Source organism: Prunus mume, linkage group LG2, assembly GCF_029339155.1.
Source record: "Prunus mume cultivar Tortuosa linkage group LG2, ASM2933915v1, whole genome shotgun sequence".
Classification (NCBI taxonomy): Eukaryota; Viridiplantae; Streptophyta; class Magnoliopsida; order Rosales; family Rosaceae; genus Prunus; species Prunus mume.
This window is the reverse complement of record NC_142699.1, coordinates 42,625,494-42,646,393: the sequence shown is the minus strand read 5'-3', so window position 1 is coordinate 42,646,393 and position 20,900 is coordinate 42,625,494. Positions and strand designations below refer to the sequence as shown.

The 20,900-nt window shown below is 39.9% G+C and overlaps 1 pseudogene; it reads right to left on the bottom strand.

The window, feature by feature from the left end:
- The window catches only part of LOC148920428 (26S proteasome non-ATPase regulatory subunit 11 homolog pseudogene), a 76,309-nt pseudogene that overhangs the window by 20,485 nt on the left and 34,924 nt on the right, over window positions 1-20,900 (bottom strand).

The window sequence follows — 20,900 nt, the reverse complement described above, 5'->3', positions numbered from 1 at the left end:
GCAATGAGGAATTTTGCCCTTCCATCACAGGAATAAACCAAAAATGGGTGAATAAAATAAAAGACCTTCAAATGGCTAAAGCTTTCCAATGTGTGTTGCTACCACTCCAGGTCTTTTTTTTGTCTAAGATAAGAACATTTGTTTGTTTGTTTGTTTTTTTGTTTTTTTTTTTTTGTTTTTTTTTTTTGAGAACTCTTTGTTTCCATATTTTTAGTTTCATTAATTTTTGTTCTTTGAAATATTATATTATATAATTTATATTTAGTTTCCTAGAGAATCTCAAAGAAGTTGGATGCTGCCATGATTAATGATTACATCTACTTCCTTCTAGGACACAAACGGTTTTGAGTTTTTTTTATTAAAAAAAATGTAAATATATAGGCTAAAAAATCATATTTTTGTGCCCCAATTTTGGGCCTGGTCAGTAGCCTGGCCGGCTCTGCTTAGTAGTGCAAGTACAAGTTAAAAATTAATATGTATATCCATCAATATATCACATTAAGGTGGAAAATAATCAAATGGTGCAACTTAATTAGTTTTATTTTCTATTTTTATTACATATTTATTTATTATTTTCTTTTTTATTAGCTTCTATCTTATGTATTAGATGCATTTTGAGGGGTATATGACTCATTATGTCCTCCCTAACTAAGGGTATTATTATTATTTTTTTATTAATAAAATTTGCTCGTGTTGTCAAGTTTAAGGTAAATTCAGTCCAGTTCATTTTAAAATCCTGGATTCGTCCCTACTTGCCATGTGCATAAAACTGCCCAAGACTATGTGTTAGGCACAATAGGCATACATGCTCCTGCATTCGTGAGCGTGTTGAGAATATTGTCCCACATTGAGAAGTAAATGGATCTAACATGGGCAGAGACACTACTCCCAATCATAGGTGCTTTATGCTTTATCTTTCTTTCTTCACTTTAGACAGAAGATGTGGAAAATACATGACTAGTTAGTTGAATTGGACATGGACAAAAGGAGATCCATCCAAAAACTAGTATGTTTACCACCAAGGGTGGAGCCATGTTGGGACCAGTGCAAACCCATTCCCAAAAGTTTTAATGAAACTATTATTATTATATTACCTTTTAACACAAATATTATCTTTGTACACAAATTGCTAAAAAGAAAAGAGATTTTAATCCATTTTTCTATTTTCTTGGCAGGAGCAAACTTTCTTGTTGTTTGTGAGTTTTTCTCTCAAGCTCAATATTATATTATCAAGTTTTAGAATTAGGTTAATTCATAGATGAATGATTGCTTGGTTGCATATATTGAGAAAAATATTTTTAATAGTACAGATAACGTGGTTGTTAAGCAACGATTTCAAAATATGAAAACTTGTCAAGGACAATTATGAATTGTAATGATTTTTTTTTTTTTTTGGTGGTCAAAATTATGATTGTAATGAATAGACAATATTATTTTTTATGTTTTGGTATGTCTTGAGTTCGAATTTTTTATTGTTTATATTTTGTGAGATGCCTCCACACACATAAAATCCTGACTTCGCCACATTACTCTGTAATCGAAACAGAGAGCTTAATTGATTATTTTCTCACATTTTCAAACGTGCATGTGAATGTCCAAAGAAGCTAAATATTTTTTCCACACGAAGTACCTTTTGACTACACTATCCACCATGATTTATAATTATTATTATTTTTTCGAATTTCTAGGATTGCATTCATAACTCAACTAAAAAAGCCATAGCCACAAAGGGCCAATACAAACTAGTCATAAAGGGCCATTACAATAATGATAGGAGCATATTTTATGACTTTGCTATCTTATTTCTTTGCATTTACTTAGTTAATTCCCATTTATTAGAGTGATTTAGCTTATTTTCGTACTATTGTAGGTCCAGATGGCAAGATTGGCAAGAAAGGGCATTTTGGAGCATTTTAGAGTAGTTTTGGACTTGGAATGGATAGCATATGCACGGGCCAAGATGGATGGACGTTTTTGAAATTCAAATAGGCTAGGAATGTGCTAAAAAGATGGGGAAATTAATTCAAGAATCAGCTTCTGGGAAGTAAAAACCCTAACTGATTTTATTTTATTTTACCTTATCCTAATCCTATTCGACCTAAATTCCAGCTGGAAAAGGGGGGGATTAATTTCATATTAGGAAACCTAAAAACCCTAATTTCGTGGGTTTCTATTGGGCCCTATAATGCCTAAAGAAATCTGCCAAACAAAACCCTAATTTCGTGGGTTTCTGCTGGGCCCTTTTACCCTAGATCTACCACATATATAAAGGAGGGGTTGCCGCAGGAGAAGGGAGTTCTTTTGGTGCCGTAGCAAGAAAGGAGAAAGGGAGAAGAAGAACTTGGCGCCGGAACCTGCTGCATCCATTGGGTTTTTCAGAGTTCTTCCCTTGATTAGTTCAAATGTTTATTCTAGATTGCTTTTCAATTATTATGAACATGTGTAACTGAATTTCTTCTTAGTTAGAGGTGAATTCGAAGCCATGGACATATGTTTTACATGAATTGATTACTTCCAGTTATGGTTTCATAAAGTATGAATGTGATTTACTTTTCTGTTTTATTGAGGACTTATTCTTGCATGTTTATTAAGGATGCATACTTAGTTTGTATGCAGGGATTTGATGCTAGAATATAAGGGAATTTCACCTAATCGTTATGAACTTATATTCATAAGTAGTAAAAGTCACTAGTCATGATTGCGTTAAGTAAATTCTTGGCAGGAGTATCATGCTTTTCATAGTTACAATTGCCTTGTCAAGGCTTATGATTTTCATAGAACTTAATGATCTATGATATCTTTGATATGTATCTCTATCATGCTGTTCATATAGGGAACTTGATAAGGATAATTTGATTGCGTCGCTGAGTCCAATTCAATGAACTTAGGAAAATCTGAGAGTTAATTAGTGCATTCACAATTAATTTGGGGCTTTGTCATTCATACTTTATAGAAAGAGTAACTGGAGATCGATTTGTGTGCATATGTTCCATGTGTGGAGAAGAATCCTCTAGCTATCCCTTAATCCATATTTCATTCACAACTTAGTTGTTTGCTGCTGTCAGTTTTACTTTAGTCTAAATCGTCCAAATTCCCCCCAATCATTGTTCCCTTAACTTAGTTTCCAGTTTAATAAGTCTAATTTGTGTTGATTAGCATCCCTCCTAATCCCCTGAATAGAACGATCCCTACTTACTCGTACTACGATTGCATAATTTATAGGGTTTAATTTGTGCGTTAGTTATTTCTCACGCCAAATAATGGAGAGATCTAACATCAAAATTAAGACAATCTAGTGAGCCTCCACTAACGATCACGCATGATCGAAAAAACTCTAGCATAGGCATCCCAACTAAGATTGCAAACTCGTAATTAATCAAAAAGAGATAAAGCTTGAAAAAAGGAAGCTTACTTGTTCATTATTTGATTTTGAAAAAATTATCTCCAACAGCCTTGTCAACACCGGCAGATCCACAGAGGCGCAAGGAGGTGCAGCTGCACCTCCCCTCGCCGAAGCTTCCTTTGGGATGCCGGAATTTGCCCCATTTGCCAGTGACCACCAATTGTTCGACTAAATGCCTCAAAGACGTTGTTTTGTTTGCTACTAAGTGAGACCCTGAATATTTACCTTAGATTGTTCGGCTCAATCTCACGAGCATGTAGGAGAAAACGGTTCATCAATCGGAAGCTCCACAACCAAAGTTATGAATTTTCTAAGTTTTTATAGAATATGTGAAGTTAAGTTGCAGAGCCACAGTTCGAGGAAGAAGAAGACTCTGCGTCAGCGCTTCTCATTATTATTTTTTTTAAATGGTCCAATAGCAAGCTGAAATATGTCTATTTCTAATTGGCCTAACTTATAAAATTCATTAAAAACTCATATGTGTTCCGAAAAATTCACCGAAAATTACCCCGAACTTTTAATCACGTGTACTTTTATCTCGTGACCTCCAAAGCACATGTGCTTTTGGTTAGATTAATTGGCATTGATTTTGGTTAGATTAATTAGTATTGACTTTTGTTAGATTAATTATGTAATTGACATGGATTTTGTTCATATTTGATATGAATTTTGGTAAACTAATTGTGTCACTGACAAGGATTTTGTTCATATGAATTGATATTCCATATAGACTATAATCAATTAGTTATAGATGTAAAACTCTTATTGTTTTAATTATGAATGACATTAGTTTTGTTTAAATTCTAAGGGCATTTGGTTGTCTAAATTAGTTTTTGAATTTTTAGCCTTTTTTTTTTAAAAAAAACACACTACATGGATGTTAGTACTTAAATCCATGACCTTGCTTGAGTCCTTTGCGAATTTTTAGCCCTTCAAATATTGCACCTCCCCTGAAAAATTCCTGGATCCGCCACTGCTTGTCAAACTCAGTCATCAAAGTTGCAACCTCTTTCTCTCTCTTCAGGACTAGTACGTTGGCTTTGGCTCTTCAAAACATTTAATTTTACTTTGAAAATGTTAAAAACATGCTACTATTATTGGAGATGCTCTTATAAATACTTATCTAGTGAATAACTTTGATAGAATTGACATATTCTTAAACACTTTCATAGAGTTGATGAAAGTCACCAGTAAATATGCATAAAAAGTATATGAAACACTTTGACCCGATTCGCATTTTGGTCCCTCAATTTCCAAAATTGTTCATGTGGTTCTTGAACTTTAATTTCGTTAGGACAAATGGTCCTGTGGTCAATGTTGTTATCTTTTCGGTTAAATATAGGGGCAAAATGGTATTTTTGTATTAAAAATCAATATATATATCTCTCTCTCCCCCCTCTCCCTCTATCAGGAACAAGGAAGCTTACCTGTATACTCAAGATTTAGATGAGAGGAAGAGAGAGAGCAAAGAGGGCAACCCACAGCCACCCTTCACCTAGCACCCCTTCCCCTTCAATTTTTTTCCCCCTGACCACTAGCCTCCAAACCCCAACGAATCCAGAACCTGTAACCCCTCCTCCTCCCTACCCCCTCCACCCCTGTGTCCGCTATTCTTCCTTGCCCTTTGTACAAAAATCAAAGAGGGGCACTGGGTGGAGGGTGGCTGTGGGGGAAGAACTTGGGATAGAGGGAGGGAGGGGAGAGAGAGAGAGATAGATAGATATATATATATATTTTTTAAAAATTATTTTTTTTGTTTTAATACAAAAATATCATTTTGCCCTTGTATTTAACAGAAATAGTTAACAAAATTGACGGCAGGACTATTTGTCCTAACAAAATTGAAGTTGAAGAACCACGGGAAGTTTTTTGAAATTAAGGGACTAAAATGCGAATAGGGTCAAAATTCGGGGACCATTAGATGTAAAAACCCAACTTTTTAAAAGCCATTAACTTTTTGGATAGCCCCAAAAAATTTTAAAGACTTTTTAAAAGTCATAATTGGATACCATCAAACTTTTAAGAAGTCACAATTGAATACCACTAGACTTTTATAAACTCGTGAAAAATTTAAATTGAATACTTCTAAACTTTTAAAATCTATAAAAGTTATTAAAAGTTTGAATTAGATACACCCTCTAGGCTTGAAGGAAACAAAATTGAAAATCTCGAACCTTCTCCACCCACTAGCTTTCAACTTATTTAAAGAGAACCATGCTCTCTTAGAAACACACTTTCAAAACAACTACTTCGTATTGCTAGTTGAACATAAGAACCCTACAGAGAGTAGAAGACTTTCTTTTGAGCTTTCATCAATGAAATGTATGTACTAGTACTATTAGAGCATCCACAGTGGGGGGTGTAAATTCGGGGGTGTAAAGCCACTTTTACATCCCCTTTACACCTGGGTGTAAATATGTTTTGCTCCAATGGGAGGGTGTAAATTGGGGTGTAGTCGTGGGTCCCAGCCTTTTATGTTGACTTTTCTTCATTTTTCTTCTATTTTCTCGGGTGGGTCCCGCATGCAAGGGATGCAAAAATAGATGTAAATATACATTTTATTTTACATCCCCATGGTGGTGATATATATTTACATCCATTTACATCTCCCCATTGGAGGCGATTCCAGTGACTCGGGGTGTATATTTAATATACACCCCCATATACACCTCCCCACGGTGGATGCTCTTATGATTAATATTTTTATTTGATTCAACTGAAGTTCCATTTATTGAAAGATTGTCTGTTTTTTTGGGTCGAATCGAAAGATTTCTTTTAACTGATTTTGGAGCATTTGCCCGAAGTCCACTTATTTGAAGATCCTTTCCATTTTTTTCTTAACATATATATAAGGTTGGAATCGAGGTAAAGCTGAACAACTGCCCAAGAAAGGGAGGGCAAGTATCCGCCGCCTCGTACAACGTGACTCTGGAAATGAAGGTGAAACCACCCCGAACTTCAAAACTACTGGGAATACAATCTTGGTACAAGATAGCGAAGACTCTGGGATATCCGGATTCGGGAATGGAGGTTCGCGTGCAAACTTCAAGACTGATGACAATTTTATTGTTGTAAACGGAGGCAGTCGTTCTGGGATTACCGAATTTGGCAACGTGAACCACAAAAAGTCGTCGACCATCTTATTTCTTCTTGTTCTTGTTCTTCTTCTTTTACTCCTTTTATGTAAATTAAAGGTGAGTAAGCAAAACTAAATAAGATGAAGCAAGCTGGCTGAGGGAAAAAGAAGGCACGAGAAGGAAGAAAAAAAAGCGAGAAAGAAAGGAGAGGCTTGGAGTTTCCCATACTATTACCCATCGGAAGGGTTTGGGGATGTATGGCCACCAGTGCTCCTACACTCAAACTTTTCTTTGCATTCCTTTCTCTGAATCTGAATCTTATTTATTTTATATTTCTGTATTTTCTTCTTCTTCTTACATGGGATAAGTATATTAATGATGAGTGAGTATTATTTCTTCTTGTCTACATGCAACAAGTACTATTTCTTTTCACGCCAATGAAGAGCTAGCCGTGGTCTGACGATGAGCGACCACGGTGAGCAGAGTTAAAGGTTTTTATTAAGTGTGTTCAAATAATCTAGCGACGGTGAACCAGTTACAGTGGAGCATATATGCCCTTGGAAAAGAAGAAATAAAAAATCTGAACAAAAAAGGAAAAAAGAAAATTAAAAAGTTAAATCCCAGTCAACCAATTTTATTAATTGACATGCACTACTACATAAGCCGCCACATAATGTGGCCAATTTAGTGTGTTCAAATAACATTATTGTGGCAAAAGATTCACTAGTGTAGTGGTTTGGAGTAATTGCTCTCACATGTACTGGGTTCGAGTCCTAGCAATATCCGTGACGTGTGTGTGTGAGTTTAGTATATTATTGCCCCTCTCAATAGAGATAGTCCTAAATTTTTTATTTTTTTTTAAATAGCATTGTTGTGAATCACATCATTAATTCGTATGTTACCTTACCTGCTTTGCTTGAATAGAAACCCCAATCAAGGAAAATGGATAAGCCACAAATTGTAGTCATCAGATGCTTTTTCACAAGATTAATGATTGATATCTTCAAATGTATATAAATCACATATATTTTTCCATATATATTGATATCTTAAACGTCATTTCTAGTACCAACCAATAAGAGAATGTTTTCTCTTCAAATAATTCTTGCTCATTCTAAGAAATATCCAAGGGCGGAATGTAGAGACTAGATCTTGAACTTCAGTCTGGTGCAAGATTTGATAAAACACTGCTTTGATGCAAATTTTATAAGGTATTTCTTACCGAGACTAAAATGAGGGGTTATTGTAACGGGATCTTTAATAGTCATTCCATCAAGTGCAAAATTATTCTTAGACTACTGGATTAAATCTCTTCATTATAATTCCTCAACTTAACCACGAATATTAGCCCACCCCTTTTGCAAATTTTATAGGCTAAGTACGTAGCCCACCACTTATTGTATTTTATTCAACAAAGTCGCATGCTTGCTGAAGATATGTTAATATAAGTTGTTAGTTTTGGTTTGGAGACCACGTGAGTGCCTTTTGTATTGTCTGGTTGGTGTTAGAAAACAACTCACTTCTCTCAATTTTGTATTGTCTGGTTGTGTTTTTATTACTTTTTCCTTCAATTCTTCTCTCTATTTTTTTGGTCAATCACTTCTTCACTCCTCTTCACTCTTCTGTGTTCTTCTTCCAGTTCTCACTTCCCACACACACTCTCTCTCCTATCGTTTTTTCTTCTCCAATTCCTCTCTTGGCCAACTACCACTATAAGAAAGACAGATATTTGTGGCCAGCCAGTTGGTCACAAAAAAGTACCTGATATGTTAACTAAAATGCAATTAGTGTTCAAATATTTGTGGGCACTTGATAGAAGCTCATCACAAATTCCATTTAGTGACCACGCTGAAAATCTGATCATTAAAACACAAACTATTAGAGACCACCTTTGCGTGGTCACTAAAAACGGTGTCATTTGTGATTATTATTTGCATATAGAGGTCAATAATTTGGTCACTAACATTTGTAAATTGGTCATTAAAATATGTTCGTCTGATTCGTGAGCTATCTCTCTTGGTCACTAAAAATTAATCACCAATTGCAGTTTTCTCTCTTTGTTTTTGTTTGTAGTTTTAGGATCACATTTGTTTTCATACAATCATTGCGGCAAAAAAAAAAAAATTCAATACAAAACAATAAATAATTACACATTCTATTTCACAAAATAACTATGTGTACATCATGTTTATCCATCAAACATAGCATCTATAACTCCCTTACAAACCATGAATATTTGAATACTAGTTTCAATTTCTGGAAATGATAAGTCACACACAACTATTACTTTGCACCATATTTTAAAGGCATGTGTTTTTGTACCTAGTTGATATAGTATCATTTCACTAGTCGAGTTTCATCATATTTTGAGTCGGATATGATTTAATTCTTACAGTCTTTTCGAATGTTGAAGTCCTCTTTTGTTTTACAGTGGTATAAAAATGTGGTAAGTCTAGTATTATCCTAAATAAAAAGTCTCTTATAAGAGGGAAAACTTTTATTTATTTCTTTTTTCCTTTAGATAACATATAACATTTATTTATTTATTGTTACCATGCTAAAGTATTCAAATTTCTATGCGTGTCCTAGTTAATCAAAGCATAACAATAGACTTAATTCAATGAAGAAAAAAGGAAATTGAAATAAAAAATTTAGATTTGATCCAAATTGGATAAACCCATCACACCAGGGGTGGTAGCGTTAAAGATATATCAAATCAACCCTTGAGAAAAAGAGAAAGACTCAATTCAAAGCTAATTTTGTTTATACCAAAATGAACAGCCAATAAGTGTCGGACACGTAGACCAAACTGGAGCTTTATAGCCTTCGGTACCCAGTCTACCGATCCTGCAATTAGGGCAATTTTCCCCAGGGACATGTGGCAGTCCCACAATTGGTGTCCGCAGTCCCACAATTGGTGTCCACAGTCCCACATCGAAATTCTCAACAACTTGCACACCTCCCAATGTCCATAAAAGAGAACAAATATCCCAAAATGGAGGTAATCAGAACTTATAGCATACTGTCTATTGATCTGTAGTTCAACCTTACTAAATCCGTACTTATTTAAGCATCGGAGAGCTTTCGGCCGGTATCACACCGGTGCCCTAGGTCTTATCGAGCGTTTGCTATCTTGCAGATCGAATGCCCTACCGAGGCCCAGAGCATACCGAAGGCCCAATATCACTAAGTTGCGCGGGAAAGTGCCGAACCATTTTTCTGCGTCAACAGTTTGGTGCCGTCTGTGGGAAACGTTAGAAAATCGACCCATATCACTCCCTGCGCTCTTGTCCACCCCCTTCGGTAATGCACCAGAATTCAAACTATCACCGAGGTGGAGCTTCGCCCAAATCACTTCCCTTCGAAGGATATGGCAAAGCTCCAAGAACATAACAACCTCCTCTCGTCCAAAGTAGACGAAACCCAGCGTCTGCTCAATCACAGGAAACGCAGAATATCCAAACTACGGAATCTTCCCTAGAACCGCAGACTCGGTCGGCGAAGAAGGGGAAGAAGGGGCAAAGGCAACACTGCGCTTCTAAACAGCTTGGTTGTCCCGACTCACGGGACCAGCCTCACATACTGCAGAAGGTTTACACCGATCGCCATCGGATCAACGCACAAGGAGGTCGAACGGCGAGATCCCCGATCAGATTAATGCCCGCCGCGGGACTCACAGATGAGGGTCCTTGGAAATAAATCACCCCTTAGAAAGGTCCAAGGGTTGGAATCGGAGGTAGAATCTAACGATGAATATGTCCCCTCCAAGGGCACCGAATCGAACTACCGTTCGGAAACTCCCATGGAATATTCAAAGGCAAGACCACCAAGTCCGCGGAGAACTTCCGAAGACTACGGTTCCGAGAAGGTCCCAAGCCGAGACCCCGCTATCCGTCTGCTGTTCCAGAGGATTCAGAAGATGGAGAATGGCGTGAGAAATAACTAACGCACAAATTAAACCCTATAAATTATGCAATCGTAGTACGAGTAAGTAGGGATCGTTCTATTCCGGGGATTAGGAGGGATGCTAATCAACACAAATTAGACTTATTAAACTGGAAACTAAGTTAAGGGAATAATGATTGGGGGGAATTTGGACGATTTAGAATAAAGTAAAACTGACAGCAGCAAACAACTAAGTTGTGAATGAAATATGGATTAAGGGATAGCTAGAGGATTCTTCTCCACCCATGGAACATATGCACACAAATCGATCTCCAGTTACTCTTTCTATAAAGTATGAATGACAAAGCCCCAAATTAATTGTGAATGCACTAATTAACTCTCAGATTTTCCTAAGTTCATTGAATTGGACTCAGCGACGCAATCAAATTATCCTTATCAAGTTCCCTATATGAACAGCATGATAGAGATACATATCAAAGATATCATAGATCATTAAGTTCTATGAAAATCATAAGCCTTGACAAGGCAATTGTAACTATGAAAAGCATGATACTCCTGCCAAGAATTTACTTAACGCAATCATGACTAGTGACTTTTACTACTTATGAATATAAGTTCATAACGATTAGGTGAAATTCCCTTATATTCTAGCATCAAATCCCTGCACACAAACTAAGTGTGCATCCTTAATAAACATGCAAGAATAAGTCCTCAATAAAACAGAAAAGTAAATCACATTCATACTTTATGAAACCATAACTGGAAGTAATCAATTCATGTAAAACATATGTCCATGGCTTCGAATGCACCTCTAACTAAGAAGAAATTCAGTTACACATGTTCATAATAATTGAAAAGCAATCTAGAATAAACATTTGAACTAATCAAGGGAAGAACTCTGAAAAACCCAATGGATGCAGCAGGTTCCGGCGCCAAGTTCTTCTTCTCCCTTTCTCCTTTCTTGCTACGGTACCAAAAGAACTCCCTTCTCCTGCAGCAACCCCTCCTTTATATATGTGGTAGATCTAGGGTAAAAGGGCCCAGCAGAAACCCACGAAATTAGGGTTTTATTTGGCAGATTTCTTTAGGCATTATAGGGCCCAATAGAAACCCACGAAATTAGGGTTTTTAGGTTTCCTAATATGAAATTAATCCCCCCCTTTTCCAGCTGGAATTTAGGTCGAATAGGATTAGGATAAGGTAAAATAAAATAAAATCAGTTAAGGTTTTTTACTTCCCAGAAGTTGATTCTTGAATTAATTTCCCTATCTTTTTAGCACATTCCTAGCCTATTCGAACTTCAAAAACGTCCATCCATCTTGGCCCATGCATATGCTATCCATTCCAAGTCCAAAACTGCTCTAAAATGCTCCAAAATGCCCTTTCTTGCCAATCTTGCCATCTGGACCTACAATACTACGAAAATAAGCTAAATCACTCTAATAAATGGGAATTAACTAAGTAAATGCAAAGAAATAAGATAGCAAAGTCGCATAAATATGCTCCTATCAGAGAACAATAGAACCCGCTCCCAAGAGCCTCGACTGGGGCAAGCTTCGGCCAAGATGGTTCACCAACGCATAAAACGTTCGCGGCAGGATAGGGATATACAGCTACTTCGGATACCGTTCTACACCGTATCAAGACCCTAATGTACCTTCACTCATTCCAATCGGCGATCGGATGCAAGTGTCTGCGACGAAGGGCAATGCTGTTGTTCCCATCCTCCCGACCGAATCTGCATTGAACTGGTTTTACCGTTTGGAGCCGGGATGGTAAACTCCTTCGACAAATTAAAGCAGATTTTCCTTAATCATTTTATGATCCGCATGCACCGTCTATACTGCCGATGATCCGTATATGATTCAAGAGAGAGAAGATGAACCTCACGGAGACGCAGCACGCTTGATCACGAGTACTCCAGGTGAACGGAACGGACGATAGGGCAGCCTACAACACTTTTAAGAGTGGCCTTCGGTCTTCTCACTTTCGGTACGTACCTCGTGCATAGTAGCAACTAGTGCACATATGACGAGTTAATGAAGCAAGCGACGATCCACGCCAAGGCAGAATATTTCAACTCCAAATCCTCTAACCCTCTAAAAAGAGGAGCCGGCATTGAAAAGCTATCACGGCAGGGATCACCATAACCCTCTAAAAAGACTGACGAGCCTTCGGCAGGGCACAAGCGCGAAGGATGATCGAGATAATCGGCAGGGAAATTCAAAGAAGGGACGCGGAAAAGGCGGTGGCAATGACCACTGAGCACCATTGCCGAATCACGATCGCACACAAGAAGTCTTTACTTTGTTGAACACGACCTATGAGGCAGTCTTGATGAATGAAAACGAGATAATACCCAAGCCAAATAACCAAAAGCCCAATCAGCAGGACAATCGGGATACGGGTAAATTCTGCCGATACCACCAGCATTACAGCCACAACACCAAAGACTGCATAAGCTCGAGGAAGATCATTCAACGATTGATTAGGGAGGGAAAGCTGGATCAATATATTGCTAGACCACAGCAGGCACCCATCCCGAACGCGAACCGACAAATCAACATGATCAGCACCATCAGCGAGGGACCCACTTTGGCGGGTTCATCAAACTAATTAGTAAAGCATTACGTTCATGCCGCTCACTATCCACAAGTCTTCGGCATAGAGGCCAACCGGCACAACAAGGTGCCGAAGGTGGGATGAGAGCCTATCACTTTCTGTGAGGAAGAAGAGGAAGGGGTCATTTATCCCCATGATGACCCGATGATTATACGAGCTGAATTCGCGACTATGATGTCGGACGGTGCTGATCGACAACGGAAGCTCGATAAATGTAATATTTGCCGATGCTTTCAAGGAAATGGGAGTAGCAGATAGCCAGGTCAATCGGCAGATAACACCATTGTTGAGCTTCTCGGAGACCTAGTCCAAGTCGGCAGTGTCACCGCCATCACCTTCGGCGTTTCCCAACGAAAGACAATGATCTACGACCAGTTCCTCATTGTTGGCCCAACGACATACAACATTATTATCGGATGAACGGCGCTCACCGAATCAAGGCTCACTGCCCCCACATGTTGCGGCGAAGTTCCCTACTTGCAACGGATCGGTGTTATCAAAGGAGACCAGCTCGGTGCACAACATGCTACGTGATGCTCTGAAATTGGTAGCTTGCAAACCTCTAATGGAAGCCATGTCTATGCAAGGGCTACCGAACGGTAGTGGGCCTATAGACGACCCAAGGAAGGAAATACCCACACTGGTAGCTCAACCTGCCGAAGAACTAGAAACAATAATCTGAATGAAGAATATCCCAATCAATGTGTAAGGATCGGCACCACCCTCAACCCCTACCTCCGAACGCAGTTCACTAACTTCTTGCCGCACCATGCCGAGGTCTTCGCCTGGTCTTATGATGATATGCCCGGCATATCCCTAGACGTCATCAACCACAAGCTTAGCATCTCCCCTTCCTATAAGCCTATCGCATGGCGACGCTCTTATTATGCCGAACGGTATGAGGCCATATGTACCGAAGTTGATAAGCTTAAAGTCATCGGCTTTATCAGGGAAGCCACGTACCGTCTCGACTTCGCAGCAAAGGATGCCTCCATGTCCGCCTACCTATCAGCAGCCCACCAACTCCTACAAAAGTTTCATGCCTACGAAATTCGAAGGTCCCTGTGTCGAAAACAATCACGCCGATGCACTCTCACACTTGGCGGCAATAAGCGAAAGGTACCTTGGTGGAGATACTATCTCGGTAAGCACGACAATGCTAAAGTATGTACCGACGGTATGAGGACACATGGATGTCTCCAATTTATGCTTTCGACGAACGAAACCCGCCCATCGATAAGTTCCAAGCTCGGTTACGGTACCGATCGGCAAGATACGAATTGACGATATTCTGCAGCCTGCGAGGTATACCATGTCGATCTGAAATGCTTCACCAAAGAACAGGGAACTATGTCCTTTGGGAAATCCACAATGAGTCTGGTGACCACTCAAGATCCCGATCACTGGTGCACAAGGCCTTGGCAGGGGTACTTCTGGCCCACTTTGCACCAAGATGCAAACGCATTGGTAAAGAAGTGCGACAAATGTCAACGGTTCGGTAGTGTGCCTCACATCCCTGACGAACCTCTCTCACCGATCGTAAGCCCGTGGCCTTTTGCCCAGTGGGGACTAGACTTGATCGGTCCGATGCCGCAAGGCAAGGGTCAGGTCAAATATGTTGTTGTTGCCGTGGACTACTTCACAAAATGGGTAGAGGCCGAAGCCTTAGCAACGATAACGGCAACCAGGATGGAAGATTTCATTTTGACGAACATTTGCTGCCGATTCGGTATCCCCTATGCCATCATCACCGATAACGGCAGTGCAATTCGATTCGAAGTCTTTAGCGATTCTGCACTCGCCTTTAAGATCAATCATTCTTCGCTTATCAGCTCACCGCAATCGAATGGCCAAGTCGAAGCAATGAATAAAATAGTAAAGAAGCTATTGAAACGGTAGCTCAATAAGGCCAAAGGAGCCTGGCCGATAAGCTTTCAGAGGCATTATGGGCCATTCGGACATCCTACCAAATGGCAATCGGGAAACCCCTTCTCTCTTGCTTTGGTTCGGAAGCAGTGGTTCCTGTAGAGATCGGATAGTCCTCTTACCGAATGGAAACCTATGCACCGAAAGCGAATGAGGAGGCACTTGCATTAAGCCTCGACATGATCGAGGAACGCCGAGCGCAAGCCAACCTTCGGAATGAAGCTTTAAACAGTGCGTCTCTCGGTATTACGACTCTAGAGTCAGATCTCGCTCTTTCCGAATCGGAGATTGGGTCATGCGAAAAGTCTCTCTGGCAACTAAGAACCCGACAGAAGGAACCCTCGGACCTTCCTAGGAAGGACCTTACGAGATCATCGACATCCAGCGATCGGGAACTTATCGGCTCAGAGACTCCAACGGAAAGACCCTCGGTCATCCTTGGAACGTAGAACATTTGAAATATTATTTTAAATGATGTCACCTCGCCTACGGCAGGATGAAAGTGTAACTCAATGAAATCAGTAACCTTGCCTTTGGCACCGCGATTAATGAAAAGGCCTTCAGCTTATTTTTCTCACAACCTCCGGTGTGATTAATTACTTTTTCATTAATTAAACACAACACTTAAGTCTATTGTCGAGTTACCAATCTCTAAGGCAATTACCGATCGGAAGTTAACTTTGGAATTTCTTTTACTCAGCCTTCGCTAGTAAGCTTTTATCTAGCCATCGGCATTTAATAAGTAGTTATGACTTACCGATTACTGGTTCACTCAATTTGTGTCTAGTACTAGCCTTCGGCAATTAATCCTATAGTTTATTTCAGTAATTAAGGTGTTTGGATTCTGTCTCTAACCAGCCTTCGGTAGTAAGAGTCTAGTTCCGATTCATTTGCGAAGTGATTAAATCCTAAAAGTTGTTACCGATCTCAGGTTCACTTGGAACTTACAAAGTGATACTAGTTAGCCCTCGGCAACAATATGATAACACAGTTGAGTAACGAAGACATAAATACTACCGATAGAGTAGTCACTTGGACAAATTGAAAAGGAAAAATTTAAGAAAGCTTGAGTTAAAAACAAATTACAAATTACAAAATACAACTCCTAGGCGGCGGCCTCCTCGTCATCAGCGTCCGCAGCAGTTCGGCGGGTCAGAGCCCTCGGCCAAGGCTTTCTCGGGCGTCCTCCCTTCGTAATCCTCGATGATCTCTTCGGTCAGCCTTCCGGAAGGGGAGGAGGGTCTGCAATAAAGTTAAGGTTGAACTTTTTCCGGATTGTATCTTTTGAATCAGAGAGCAGATCCGCCATCTGCGCCGACCTCCTTGTCCAAGAGGATGGAGAACTCGATCGAGTGATGGAATCTACCTATTGCATCCCAAACGGCAGCTTCAATCTCCAAAGCCTTGGCCCGCTATGATTCGTCCAGCCACCGACAGCCTCTTTGCCTCCTCGACATCCTTTGCCGCCACCGCGCCTTCCAAAGCGCCGCCATCTCGCGAAGTTTAGAATCAGATGCGACTCGCTGCTCGGTTGCTCGCAAGTCCTTGACGATGTTGGCCGAGCACGAGCGCCTTTCCCGCCTCGGCAACCTTGGCCCCGCTTCGCATAAGCCTTCTTGGCACGCTCGGCAGCGATTATGGCGCGCTTCACGCACAACCACATGTCCATTGATGCTCAGAGAAAGAAACGGAAGTCGTATCAAACGGCAATTACGGAAATGTAAAGGGCTAGAGGAAAAGCGAGATTGCCTTACCGAGGCCTCGAGACGAAGGGATGCCCACCTCTTCCCGGAGGAGCTTTTTCGGCAGCTTCTCTATCTCGGACAGCTCCATTTGCGAACTAAGGGCCATATGGTTCACAAACTGAACTACCTTTGACGGGCAGCAATCGTGACCGGCCGCGGGTTGTCCTCGTCCTCGTGGCAAGGATAGCCTCGCACATCTCCCTACCGAGTCCTCTTGAGCGCCGCCCGCCTCCAAGTCCACCATCATCGGCCTCTTACCCGGCCTTGATGACATGGCATCGTAGCTCGCCTACCCTACCGAAGGGTTGGCCGCTGCCATACCTACAGTGCTGCCCGGCATTGTCGCCTCGGGCAATCGGCAAGGGTCCGATCCTCCGATATCAACTCGACGCGACCTTATGACTTCCTCGATGTCGCCCAATAAACACGAACAGATGCGCCAAAGTTGAGCCTCTCCATCAGCGGGACTACCGAACCGTAGGGCAACGCGTTCTACCTTCAGAAGATGATTTCAAGTCCACTTCGAGAACTTGGGGACTCCTGTTTATACCAAAATGAACAGCCAATAATTGCCTGACACGTGGACCAAATCGAGCTTTATAGCCTTTGGTACCTAGCTTCGGTACCCAGTCTACGATCCCGCAATTAGGGAAATTTTCTCCCAGGGACATGTGGCAGTCCCACAATTGGTGTCCACAGTCCCACATCGAAATTCTCAACAACTTGCACACCTCCCAAGGTCTATAAAAGAGAACAACTATCCCAAAATGGAGTTAATTAGAACTTACAGCATACTGCATATTGATCTGTAGTTCAACCTTACTAAATCCGTACTTATTTAAGCATCAGAGAGCCTTCGGCGGTACCACACCGGTGCCCTAGGTCTTACTGAGCGTTTGCTATCTTGCGATCGCACGCCCTACCAAGGCCCAGAGCACACGGAAGGCCCAATATCACTAAGTTGCGCGAGAAAGTGCCGAACCATTTTTCTGCGTCAACAGATTTCATACCATGTTTCTTCTTCATATAAAGAGAAATGCAAGTTCAAAATAAAAGAGATGGCATCTGCAATTGTGATCAGTCTTGTCCATTCTTCTGTCATCACTTCCTATAATGTTTTCACCAACAATAGAATGAGCCACACTTGAAGGAACCACCCAAGACCTCTGATGAAGGTGTATGAATAGGGCTAGCGGTTTCTCCAGGAAGTGTTTGAAAAAATTAATAAATTATGCTGGTTTTTATTTTTCTTTTATTAATTTTTGTTTTACAATTTTATCCTATTTTAATTAAAATCATGCGATTTAGTATTTTAGGTTATCAAGGGTATTCTGGGGCTTTTGAGGTTTTCTGCCTTTATATATATATAGATAAATTACAAACCAGACAAGGATCCCAAGCGGTGAAAATGTCTACCGGCCGGCTATATCTGAATCCTCCACTTGGTGATTAGAAACAAGGTTCGAGGATTCGTCTATGGCGAACACCGACCAACAAAACAACAGCTCGAAATCCCTATCAGTGAGCACCAAAACTCTCCAACCCAAGAAAAAAGACAAGGGCGGAAGAGGCAATGACTTCAACATCGTTGGGAATAATATTACCGGGATAAAATCGGAGAGAGTAGGAATTTTCGAGTTTGGCAACACCCACATCTACAAAGGCCACGGGAAACAAAAATTAGTCGACTCCAGTACTGATGAAGATGAAGCAGAACTGATGACTCACTGAGGTCTATATCTAGCTAGGGCCTCCCATCCCTTCTTAATTATATGTACTATTAATTTGATGAATAAAATAAAAATATATATTATGTTGATGGTCGTCAATATACAATATTAATGCTCCTCTGAAGGGTTTTGGGGTGGAATCTCAACTTCCTTCATGGTATAAGAGCAAAGCTTCATGTGTTGGGCCCAACGACCACACGTGCTCACACGTCACCTAATATGTGTTATCCACGTGTTAGGCTTGAAAGTTCGCCACACGTGCAGGAACGTGTTGAGAGTATTTGTCTCACATTGAAATGTTAGGGGACCTAGTCTGGGTTTATAAGGAGTTGGGCTACTCCCCCCATTGCCAATTGGTTTTGAGGTGGAAGCTCAACTTCCTTCAAAGTTCAGCAATAGTGGCATTATTTTACAGATGAAATATGAATTTCGAAACCTGGAAGATATATATAACAAAATGCATAAATATTTAATAATGATTACTTAACAAGGCAGGCACAGTAGGCTCTATGAAGCAGAAGAATAAGCCATCAGATTTTTGGAGTATATATGGATAAAAACAAAATAAAAAAAGCAGAAGCCAACGAACCACAAAAATGGAAAATGAAGAAGCGGAATTCGTTCTTCAGATTTTCGTGAAAAATGAAGTTTTACGAACATTAATAGATATAACAAATCTCTTGTTATCAAAAAAATTCGTGTATTATAACCGACCATATTATGTATTTTCAAACACTAAAACGAACTTGACGGTGATCATCACCATGTTCGCAAGATCCTAGTTCAATTAAGATACTTATTTCCAATTTTATTGGGATTTTATTATTATTAATTTTTACAAATTTTGTGTAATTAGAATTTTATTTGTTTCCTCGTATGCACTTGTATTTGTTTGGGCCTAAATTGGCACACCCAGCATGAGGAAGTAAAAGCCCATCTCGGTTTTTGGCAACCACCAACACTTCTTTGAAATTGGGCCATAAATACACATTCAGCCCAAAAGCATTGGAAGACCCAGCCCAACATCAAGGAAACCGGCATAAAACAAAAGGGCCCAAGTCTTTTTTCAAAAGAGAGAGGAGCCCACCACTAGCACAGATCAAATTAAAATATCACAAGATTTGATTAAAGCCTATTTTGCAAGAACCCACGTGACCACCAGAAATGGAAAAGTCAACAATTACAACTATCACAGAGTTGATTAGGAATTTTAAAAGAAAAAGGACAGTGGCTGACAAACTAGGAAGAGACATCTCTAAAAACTCAGTCATCCAAAGATCAAAATCCCTCTTATATATTCAAAGATATTGTTTTCACTCCAAAGAGACACCATCTTTTTAAAGGATACACAAACTATGTTTTCATAAAGGAGATAAGCAGGAAAGGGGATTTGATCTGAAGAAATCAAACTAACCATTACGGTTAAAATCTCACAAGGGGCAGTTAAATTGGGAAAAGGAATTGGGCTTTCTCTTAAAAAAACATGGAAGTAATCTCAAAGATTGGTTGATGAAAGCCTATCTGACAGAATTAAATTAAAATACTTCCCTCTCGTATATCTCTTTATAGATCTTTGAGAAGACTTGCCGCCCATTATTTTAAAAGAAAGAAACCCTGCCCCTATGCATTTCTTATAAATACAAGAGGGAGTGAACAAGGCAAAAAAAAAAAAAACACAATCAATCTTACACTCAATTCAAACAAACAACAAGAGATCAACCAAAAAAGCTCACTTGAGCTCCAAGAAAAACCAGCTTGAGATCAAAATTCCCAAAGTTCAGACTTAGAAAATAAGTCATTTAAAACGAGACTTCTCTCGTTACAAATTTGGTTCAGCAAAAGCCAAGACAGACAGAGTTTGAGTTTTTCCCCAGCATGAAAACCTCAACAAATTTCACAGGCAGTCCTTAGCACACTGAGTCCTCAAGAACAGCCACGCCTTCAGATGAAGAAGCCGCAGCTCTGTCCACTCAAAAGCCTCACAAAGCTTGAAGTAGATTAAAGCTCTGCCAAAATTGAAATTTGGTATTGATTTACAGTTGAAGCTTAGCAGTTGAAGTTGTTAATAGTTCAGTCCAAATTTGCATCAGAACACCTCGACTCCAAATTTATCCCCCATTTTAATTAATTTGAGTGAAATTATGAATTTACCCTTGGGATAGGGGTAATTTGGTCATTCCTTATCCGGAAGGTATTTGAAATTTTGGCTACACAGTTGCGTAGAGCACGGTGAGATGAGTCCGTAGACACGAAGTGGGCTCGAATCGGAGTTGTAATGAGAGAGTTACGATCGAATGAAACTCAGTGGCACAATCATAATTATTTGGAAAAGGAATTTTTGATAAAAAGTCAGGAATGCCCTCTCTCTCTCTCTCTTCGATTCACCATCGTTGAGCCACCGCAGACATGAGACCTATCACGTTTGAACTGGCTTGACGTCCCACCACGCCGCACCCAAATTTCCGCCGTAAACCTATAATTCGCCATGGCT